At 45.4% G+C, this 10496-nt stretch overlaps 1 protein-coding gene across 2 annotated transcripts in view; it reads right to left on the reverse strand.

Annotated features, from left to right (window-relative positions):
* LOC133137912 (tuftelin-like) overlaps nucleotides 1-10496 on the reverse strand; it is a 34981-nt gene that overhangs the window by 20606 nt on the left and 3879 nt on the right. Inside the window, exon 1 of one of the 2 annotated variants that reach the window (XM_061256323.1) lies at nucleotides 3329-3373. The exons of the other annotated variant lie outside the window; for it this stretch is intronic. The gene's annotated coding sequence lies outside the window, so the exon portion shown is untranslated. Of the gene's footprint in view, nucleotides 1-3328; nucleotides 3374-10496 lie in introns of those variants that run through there. 2 annotated transcript variants of the gene reach the window in all.

Here is a 10496-nt window from a genome sequence, read left to right on the forward strand (position 1 = left end):
TTTCTTCACCCAAAGATTTATTTTTCAATGGTTCATTGGTTCAAATCAATACTGAACCATACAAATTGCTTACTCATTATAGGGTTGTTTGTCACTATCTCACTAATTAAACGAAGGATTGCAAAATTATAGCACTGCATTGTTGTTAGCTTAGCATGTGCCCTCAGGTTACTCGTAGAGCTCAATCCCATTACAAATGATTTATCCATTACGTGCGTATTCAGTACGCGGATCCTGCTCGAAGATAAAACAGCACCTCACCTCTCTCTCTGTGTTCTACTCGTGTACACATCTCTCTCTCTCTCTCTCTCTCTCTCTCTCTCTCTTTTTTTTACACCTGTACACATCTCTCTCTCTGTTCTACACCTGTACACATCTCTCTCTCTCTGTTCTACACCTGTACACATCTCTCTCTGTTCTACACCTGTACATGCCTCTCTCTATGTTCTACACCTGTACACATCTCTCTCTCTGTTCTGCACTTGTACACATCTGTGTGTGTGTGTGTGTGTTCTACACCTATACACACAATGTTTGCATGTTTAAATAAGGACGTTCAGAAAGGGGAAACGAGCAGACATGGGCTAATCGTGAGATTATCAACCCGTCGCCATTTTCTAAAGATTCAGGGTCTGTGAGAGTTACAGAAAAACAACCAACGAGGCTGTACTTTCTCTTTGTTCTGTAAGAATATTTGAGTTGCTTTCATAATTTCTCAGATAAGTTCATGACAGACGTGTGTCAGTTCAACATTTGGAGACAATGGTGGCCTTTTCGAAGATTAAGGGACCTACCGAAAGATCTCCCGCAAAGCCATGTGTGAAAAGGATGCAACCTTTGTAATAAAGGAATGTTAATCTCATATCGTATTACATAACATGTTCAACTGCAAAGAAACATGCAAGTACAGTGGTTCCCAACCCTGGTCCTGGGGAACCCTGCGTTCAGACGGATTATTTACCCTCTTAAAACACACTTGGTCAGAAATGGCTATACTTGTACCCATGTTTACACTTTGCTTACAGTACTGTAAATACTTACTGTACGATATCGCAAACAATTACCTAAAAAGAAGAAACTAAATTACAAAACTGGTCAAAATGTTCTCTTAACAGGAGAAAGTGTTAGCACATGGCCACTAAAACTAAACATTAGCTAGATAATTAAAAATTCTAAGAATGGCCACAAGCCAAACATGCATTGTTGTTTAAGGAGAAAAAATAGTAATGAACTTAAACAACCCCAGACTTCAATTTGATTGGTTAACACTCGTTCCCTCTTTTTCGGAGACGTTTATATACACGTGCACATAAACATGCGCATGACCTGACTTGGCACATTTGAATTTGAATTTGTGCAAATCTTGCTTACTCTGTGCGCTGTGAAAAGTACGAACACAAGGACATGTGCTGTACAGTAATGTTACTGGCATGCCAATTTAGCTACGTGATCATCAACAGCCTTTCACTGGGGATGAGATAATTCGCACAGATCAAAGGCATTCGACGAGTTAAAACCTGTTTACCGCACAGGTGAACATAGGAGAATGTACGGGACGGGTGCGTTTATCGACGGCACTAAAACAACGACGAGTCATTACGCGACAGGATTTACCGCTGGATTGGCTCCCTACTCTTTTCCGCTTTTCATCGGTACTCTGTGGAGTGTAGATAAAACTTCGGTAAAATTAAGGAAGTGTCTATTTGTTGTCCCGTTTGTTCAGAAGCCATTCGTGTGCAAGACAGAAAGAATGTCATCATTCCATTCCATCGTCAGAGACTAAGCCTCCATTTAACTACTTTGGCTTTGATTCAAGCCGCTTTTGTTATTCGATCTAGTTGTGTCCTTAACTACCCTGGTGTAAAATCCAGCTACCAGCTGTTCAAAACCTGGCTTGAGCTGGTCAAAGCATGTTGAATATGGAGCTGGTCTGTACTGGTGAACCAGCTACCAACTGTTTCAAACCCTAGCTTGAGCTGGTTTTTTTCCAGCACGATATACCTTAGAAATAAGTGCATATATGTGGCGAGAGGTTTTTTTTTTTTTCAGGACCAAAACCTCTCGCCACAGAAACAGCTTCTACCCATCGGCAGCTGGCCTCATCAACAAGGCCCAAGGGTCCCCATTGTCACAGACTTTTATCCCTCCCCCATAAAACTTCATAAACTTAATATTTTTTAAATTTTATTTATATTTTATTTTTTGCACTTTAACAATACTTCATATACCCCGCTTCAGCATTATGTTGTATTATATATATTTACTTATTTTTACCCAGATCACATTCCACCTTATTATATATCTATGTTCCTATTTTTTTTGGTTTCTGATTCTGATTCTGATTCTGATGTTTTTAAAAAAAAAATTATTATTTATTCTTTACCCTTCTTAACTTCACGAATGCAGTTTGGCAAGTTCAAACAATCTCTTGCCAACATGTGTTTGCGCTGACAAACAAAGACAAATGCTCGCAGTTCTTTGGAAGGGAAAGACAAGGATGTAATCTTCACTGTACCCATGGCTTTTGTCAAAGCCACGTTTTGCACAATGGATAATCCAACAGCCGGGTTTTGCAACAGTAGAGTCAGCATCCAACACTGAGCTGCCAAAAACTAAACCCGGGCATCCCAACAAAGGTGTGCTCAACCTTAACCCCAAAACAATATCCAGTTTTATTCACTCATATTCTGAACTAAATACTACCCCATGTCCATATTTACGGAATGAGCTTGGGAAGACATTAAAGTAAAGGCTTGTTAGCTATAAGTGACATTGTAATAGCACTACAGCACCATTAGCCCGGAATATAATATAATATAATAATATAATATAATGGACATAATGGACAGATAATTCTGATGAGTCATCGCCACATCATAGTCCAGAACAGCAGGCCACTTAACGCTATCGACCCTGAGAAACCAACAGCACCACCGACTCCTCTGGGGACAGTGAAAAGACATGCCTCGAAAAAAAAAAGCTAAACAAAAACAAAGTCTAAACCCAATGCATTGATTCTAACTCTACACACTCAATATCTGAAGGCATACAATATGATACCGAGAAAGTGGAGTGTCATTTGTCCATTGGCCCGTGGTCTACTGTAGATACATATTTATACTTATACTTTTTTAACATATAAAAACTTGCTTGTTGCTCTTCTTACCAAAACACAGACGGAGCTAGGGCTATAGAAGTCTCCAGCGTTCATCATTATCCCTTACCTCGCCCAGTCTGACGAGCTGAAAGCCACACACACACACACACACACACACCCGTCCTAAAGACCCTGAAGCCCGAAACATTCCACGCAGGTGCAGTCTGGTACCTCGTGGTCCCGCCGTTCGACACGGTCGCGGTCCTCGTCGGGGGGTCGTCCGGACTCGAGCAAAAGCCTCAGAACTCGGGGCTAATCTTCCCCCCCCTCGGCGCGTCGAAACCCTAACGCTGCCGCCTCGTTCCGCCGTCTGTCTGCAGAGGAACCGCACACGTTCCAGCGCACCTCACCTACCTGTGGAGCAGACGCCCTGCTGCGTGACTCAGGCTGGGACTGCGTTTCCCAGGAAGGTGAAACACGCGAGCCTGCTCACAGACTGGCAGGACCCAGCCCACAGCATCAGCCCGACAGCCGGCTGGCTGCTCCTCTTCGGCTCCCCCTGGTGGTGCCATGCGGGAACGACAGTCCTTAAACAGGCCGCGAGGTGTCAATGGTCCTGTCCAAATCAGCACACTTGCCTACTTGTGAGTATACAAGTTGTCAAGTGCACTGTACGTATTTGGACAGCGACACATTTTTGTGAACTCGGTAGGAATTACAGCCCCTTTTTTTTTAAGTCTCCCCCGAAATTTTCGAACTTAAAATTTTTTAATTCCATGTGCTGGAGTACACAGCCAAAACACCAATGAATGTGTCGCTTTTCTCTGAGGGGAGGTGAGTTTCCTTGGGGTGCGTGTGTGTGTGTGTGTGTGCATGTGTGTGTGCGTGCGTGTGTGTGCGTGTTTGATTTGCACTTCATTGTACATCGCTCTGGATAAGAGTGTGTGTGTGTGCGTGCGTGCATGCGTGCGTGAGTGTGTGTGTGTGTGAGTGTGTGCGTGTGCGTGTGTGTATGTATGAGTGTGTGTGTGTGCGTGTGTGTGTTTGATTTGCACTTCACTGTGTCAGGGTTTGGAGGTAGTACCTAGTAGGCTTTATTATTTTCACCCTCATTAGTGCCAAGGGAGCCTACCTCCGGAGGGTATTTAAAGCATAGTGCCAAGAGAGCCTACCTCCAGAGGGTATTTAAAGCACTCTATGACAGTCGGTAGACGCTTTGGTGTCCACTGTTCGCTCTGGCTCAAAGCTGGTAAAGCACGCGGTAGACTCGGTAACCAAATGAGTCAGGTATCGTGCTGGTGTGGTTTTGTTTCTCTGGTTAAAGAAAAAGGTAAGGAAGGCACTCAGCTCGTTAGTGCAGTGTGCACAAGCAGACGCCTTCCTAAAGGTTCTCGGTTTCTCTTTTATTTTCGTGCTCGTGTGAGCCTTTGGGTGAGGGACGTTGTCCCCGGTAATTGTATTTTGATTTGAGTTTTTTCCTGTGCTGAGTCTCATGGTTCTTTATTTTCGTGCCTAGTTTTTTGCTAGGTTGTACTTTTATTTCTGTTCCCCGGGCTGGGGTTTTCGGTGCTCGCTTTTCAGCACGTATTTTGGTTGGGTTATTCGCCCAGTTTTTAAAGGGTCGCTTTCATTTCTGATAGCCGTTTTGGGCGTTACTTATTATTTCTAGTGTCTCCGAGTTCTTTTCTGTTCCTCCCCATTTCGGGAGAAGTCAGAGCCTTCCGTATCTGTGTTTTCCCTGTTCCCCTATCTCCCGGGATTCGGTGGTATTAATATAAGATTAGTACTTACTAGGTATTACCTTTAGTTCGCTCCTGGCTCTCCGCCCATCCCCGTCCTTACACACTGCACATCGCTCTGGATAAGTGTGTGTGTGTGTGTGTGCCTGTGTGTGTGTGTGTGCATGTGTGTGTGTGTGTGTGTGTGCCTGTGTTGCACTTCATTGTATGTTGCTCTAGATAAAAGTGTCTGCTAAATGCCTGTAATGTAATGTGTGTGTGTGCGTATGTGTGTGTGCGTGGGACGGGGGCGCGTGTCGTGTTGAGTACAGTCTTTTTCTATTCTCTATCTTGAGGGTGGGGGTGGGGGTGGGGGGGGGGTGCCCTGTCCTTCCTGAGAGAGTGAAAGAGTAGATGAGGGGTTTAGGCATCGGTTGGCCTCACTACCCGGGCGTACTCGCTCGTTTACGCTTTAATAATTGAATAATTGAATAATTTAAAAGGCTGCGGTCCCAGCTTCACACTCTCCTGTCGGCTCCCAGCGATCGTGTGTCACCGGTGTGAATCAGGGCTGAATGAACGGTTTGTGTTAGACTGCACCTGTGTGTGTGTGTGTGTGTGTGTGTGTTTGTGTGTATTCACACTGTGTCAACTCCGCAGACCTGAGAGCCTGAAACACATCACCGCAAAAGCCCGTTTACGCGTGAAAAAACAGACATATACAGACGCATAAATCAGTGTGTGTGTGTGTGTGTGTGTGTGTAGTAATGGTCACCAGAACTACTGTAATTAAGTAGGAAAATGACAGTTTCCATACATAATGTCAGCAGAAAAATGCAATTCGTCATAATAATCCTTCAGGATATGGGTTACGCAACCAGCGGATGCTTCCTTATGTAAGTAACCGTGTCCGTGTGAACTGCTTCTACGGAAAACGTGCAAAGCCCGAAAACACAGGGAGAGGATGGGGGTGGTTATACACAGAAGGGACTGAATGCGTGTACACGCATGAACGATTTGAGCCCGTGTGTCCATGCAGCAGGTGTGTTTGTGGAGTTTACGACCATCCACAGGCACTTACAGTGTCCTTCATAACGTTTGGGACAAAAACCCATCATGTATTTATTTGTAAATAAATACTGTACTCCACAATTAGAGATTTGCACTAGTGTACAAGTGTACATTACATTACATTATTGCCATTTGGCAATTTTGACGCTCTTATCCAGAGTAACATAATAATAATAATAATAATAATAATAATAATAATAATGGATTTAATTTATAATGCACTTTCCATTCGAGAATCTCAAAGTGCTACAGGAGTCAAAACATCAGAGAATACAAATAAAAAAAGTTGATTAGACTAAGCAGGAGACAATCCTCCCCTGGAGCAATGCAGGGTTAAGGGCCTTGCTCAAGGGCCCAACGGCTGTGCGGATCTTATTGTGGCTACACTGGGATTCAAACTCCAAACCTTGCCTGTCCCAGTCATTTACCTTAACCACTATGCTACAGGCCGATCATTGCTGTAATTTCTACATGGTGAAATCAAAATATATTAAAATCTGATTCATTACAAATCTCAAATTGTGAAGTACAGAGGCAAATAAATACATGATGGGTCTTTGTCCCAAACATTATGGAGGGCACTGTATGTAGGCCTCTGTTTGTCTCATTTGTTGCCATATTGTCATGTGCTATAGCCATACTCCATCCATTATCTTAACCCGCTTATCCTGAACAGGGTTGCAGGGGGGCTGGAGCCTATCCCAGCATACATTGGGTGAAAGGCAGGAATACACCCTGGACAGGTCGCCAGTCCATCGCAGGGCACACACACCATTCACTCACACACTCACAACCACAGGCAATTTAGACTCTCCAATCAGCCTAACCTGCATGTCTTTGGACTGTGGGAGGAAACTGGAGTACGCGGAGGAAACCCACGCAAACACGGGGAGAACATGCAAACTCCACACATAGAGGCCCCGGCCGACGGGGATTCGAACCCAGGACCTTCTTGCTGTGAGGCGATAGCCATACTCTCCAGTATTTATTTCTGTCTGATCTCCCGTGCGATCAGTTTTGTTTTCGACTAGTTTTTTGGATTTCCCTCTTGTTCTGATTTGACACGCTGTGTTTGGACTTTTGGCTTTTCGGATTTTGCATTTTGTTTCTGTTTGGACTGTTGGTTTGTTTTTGAGCCTTTGCCTGTGACCTTGACTATTCTCTGGATTGTCCTTGTTGTACCCGTTTGCCTGGAAACCAAACCTTTGCCTGGATTCTTGTTTACGAACTGCCTAATCTTTGGCATTACTGTTTGCTGGTTATCGACCCCTGCTTGTCTGAACTGCTCTGAAGTTAATAAAGACTTTAACGTTAACTTCTGTGGTCTTGCTCTTGGGTTCAGTGTTCTGGTGCCTGACAAAAACAATCAATATTCACAACGATTGTTCTTATTTGTTTAAAGAGTCAATGTGACAACTTACTCCACATAGTGTTACCACTGATGGGGCAACTTGTCATAAGTGCACACCCTCTACTTAACTGTCTATAACAGTTGAAGTAATGAAAGAAGATACGATGATGTAATGAATACAAAATATGTGCCTGAGACTCCATCCTTTCATTTGGAGTGACATTCATTCCATTGTGATGTGTTGCCCCATAGAAATGTGAGAATAAGTGAAAATTGTGACAATATGCCCCGCTCTCCCCGACCCGGTCCTCGAGGGGTACCCAAAGCCCCCCGGGGGGGGGCTGAGACACACAGCGCGGGGAGGGGTTAGTCGCCAGAGACGTGTTTTTTTGCGTTCCGCGGCGGTCGTGTTTATTCTCCCGGCTCCTTTCCGCAGCGCGCGGGAGACGGCCCCGCCCGCTGGGGACACGACCGCGCGCGTTCCTCCTCCGGAAACCTAACCTCCGCTCCGCCGCTCGCTCGAGTGCCAGGCTTACGGACACAAAGCCCCGCCGGAGCGGGCCGGTAAGCCGAGACTCCTCAAACAGGTAGAGCAGACTCCCAAAACAGGTGCTACAGGGGAGAGGAGGGAGCCGACCAGGTTCAGCACTGCTCAGCGCTAACTTCTGCTACCGGGGAGAGGAGAGAGCCGACCCAATTCAGCACTACTGAGCACTTAACTTCTGCTACCGGGGAGAGGAGAGAGCCGACCCAATTCAGCACTGCTGAATGCTAACTTTTACGTTACATTACCATACATTACAAAGCATTTAGCAGACGCTCTTATCCAGAGCGACGTACAACGAAGTGCAGATCAAACACAGGAACAAGTGTGAAGAGGACCCTAGAGGACAGTAGGGTTCCGAGTCCTAGCTTGACCATACAGATGCAATTGGAAGCCTTGAAGAATACATCAACTTACAAAATAGCATACCACGGTTGGCAGCTAGAATATCCCAAGTACAACTATATAATATCTAATACAACACAACAATATCGATATATAACTAAATATAAATATACAAGGCTAATCATGGTGGTGAGGTAGGGAGGGAAAGGTGCAGCCTGAAGAGATGAGTCTTCAGTGTGCGTTTGAAAGTGGTCAGACATTCTTCTGTTCTGACATCCACAGGAAGGTCAATCCACCACGAACCACCACCGTGGGGCCAGGACAGACAGCAGTCGTGACCGAGAAGTGCAGGTGCGATGAGGGGGAGGTGCCAGGTGTCCCGAAGTAGTGGGTCTTGCCGGTGTATAGGTTTTTATAAGTGATTGTAAGTTCTGCTACAGGGGAGAGGAGAGGGTCAACCCAATTCAGCACCGCTGAGCGCTAACTTCCGCTAATGGTGAACTTGGGATTATCTGTCTGCATTCTCAGTGCCTTTGAGATACTGAGCTTCAAAGATACCAAAGGGAATGGGCTCCAAGAATGTAATCTTCTACATCTTTTCATACTTTTCAACAGTATTTTTATGTAAAACTTCACACATATATTTAGCGCACAGTAAACAACATATTTCAGACACGAACTCAAAGACCTGTCGTTCTGCCTTCTTCGGCCCTGTCGTTTGATCAGACATTTTCATTTTATTATTCATTTGAGCTGACAAGTTGGGCGACACACCTGCGGGTTGTGTACACAGCCTTGGTGGAAACATTCCATTGCGGTTTGATATAGGACCAGCTCTGGCGTATACTGTACCTTATATATACACAACTGTTTAGAACACTGAGGCAGAGTTACTGGTTCAAACTGAAAGCCAAACATACGCCATCCCCCCGGGACTGAAGATGCCCTCGGCCAAGCTCAGATTGCCTCCTGCTTTGTCTAAATTGACTGTAAGTCAGTCGCTTTGGATAAAAGCGTCAGCCAAATGACATGGAATGTAATGTAATGACCCTGTTCTTAGGCAGTCATAGGGTTGAGTGAATTTTGTTTTGGGTGAGGGTGTTTGTGCACGTGAGTGAGTGTGTGTGTGCGTGTGTGTGTGTGTGTGCGAATGTGTGCATGTGCACGTGAGTGAGTGCGTGTGTGCATGTGTGTGTGCACGTGAGTGTGTGTGTGTGTGTGTGTGTGCGTGTGGGTGTGTGAGTGTGTGCGAATGTGTGCAGGCGAGTGTGTGCACGTGTGTGTGTGTTTGTTTTAGTGCATTATTGGGCCCAACACACACTCAGGTCAAAATCTGTTAAGCTGTTAAAAGACTGAGACAGACTAATTGGTTGGAAATAAAACCTACAAACACACTTGAATGTCTGGACTTTGCTCTCTTGTTACAGAAAAGCTTCTGAAAATAAGAGTTGAAGGAATAAACTGTCAGAATGATATTCAATCATGTGCATGTGTGATGCAAGCTTGTGTGCCCGTGCATGCCTGTGTGTGTGTCTGTGCATGCCTGTGTGTGTGTGTCTGCGCATGCCTGTGTGTATGCACGCGTATGTGTGTGTGCCTGTGCATGCCTGTGTGCGCCCCGCGCGTGTGTGTGTGTGTGATGGTGTGTGTGCACGCGTGCACGCTTACAGGGCCAAATACCAGACGCATGCTCAAGTTGAAACACAACCTTTCGTTACTTTTTTTTTTTTAACCTTTGTGAAATTCCTTTTTCAGCGAAGCTTCAGTTCCTAAAATTACAGTTTCCACGCAGTCCTCCCGGGAGCACCCGAGGATACCACAGAAGAAGAACTCGATGGAGGCAGGCGATCGACGGAGGCTGTTTTGAGGATTTCACCCAGCTGCGCCCTGGCAGCGAGTCCCACCGTCAGCCCCCGTCCATCTCCCTCAGAGGAGAGAGGGCTCCGACAGCAACACCAGTCACATAAAACCGCCCGCAACCGCCAAGGAATGTTTTCAGCTTTGAGGTTTTTTTTTAAAAACAAGGAAAAGAAAAAATATTAGTGGAGCCCCTGAATGTGTGAGCACTGGAAGAGGCGTATGAGCAAATGGGCTATACAAAAGGGTCCCACATTTCTTTTTCACATTATACTAGTTATTTAGCTGAAACCCTTTTATCCAAAGTGACTTACAGTTGATTAAACTGAGCAATGTGGGGTGAAGGGCCTGGATCTGATCTCCCTGTGGCTACCCCACCAGCCCTCCGGGTCCCAGCCAGGCACCTCAGCCAGGCTACGCTCGCTTTGTCCAGCAAGACGTGACAGTCAGGCCATTGTATTTGGACCCCCATTTGTTCTCGCCCGGGCAGTCTTTTCTTTAAAACAAAATGGA

The sequence above is a fragment of the Conger conger genome, chromosome 9, assembly GCF_963514075.1.
Source record: "Conger conger chromosome 9, fConCon1.1, whole genome shotgun sequence".
In the NCBI taxonomy this organism is placed as follows: Eukaryota; Metazoa; Chordata; class Actinopteri; order Anguilliformes; family Congridae; genus Conger; species Conger conger.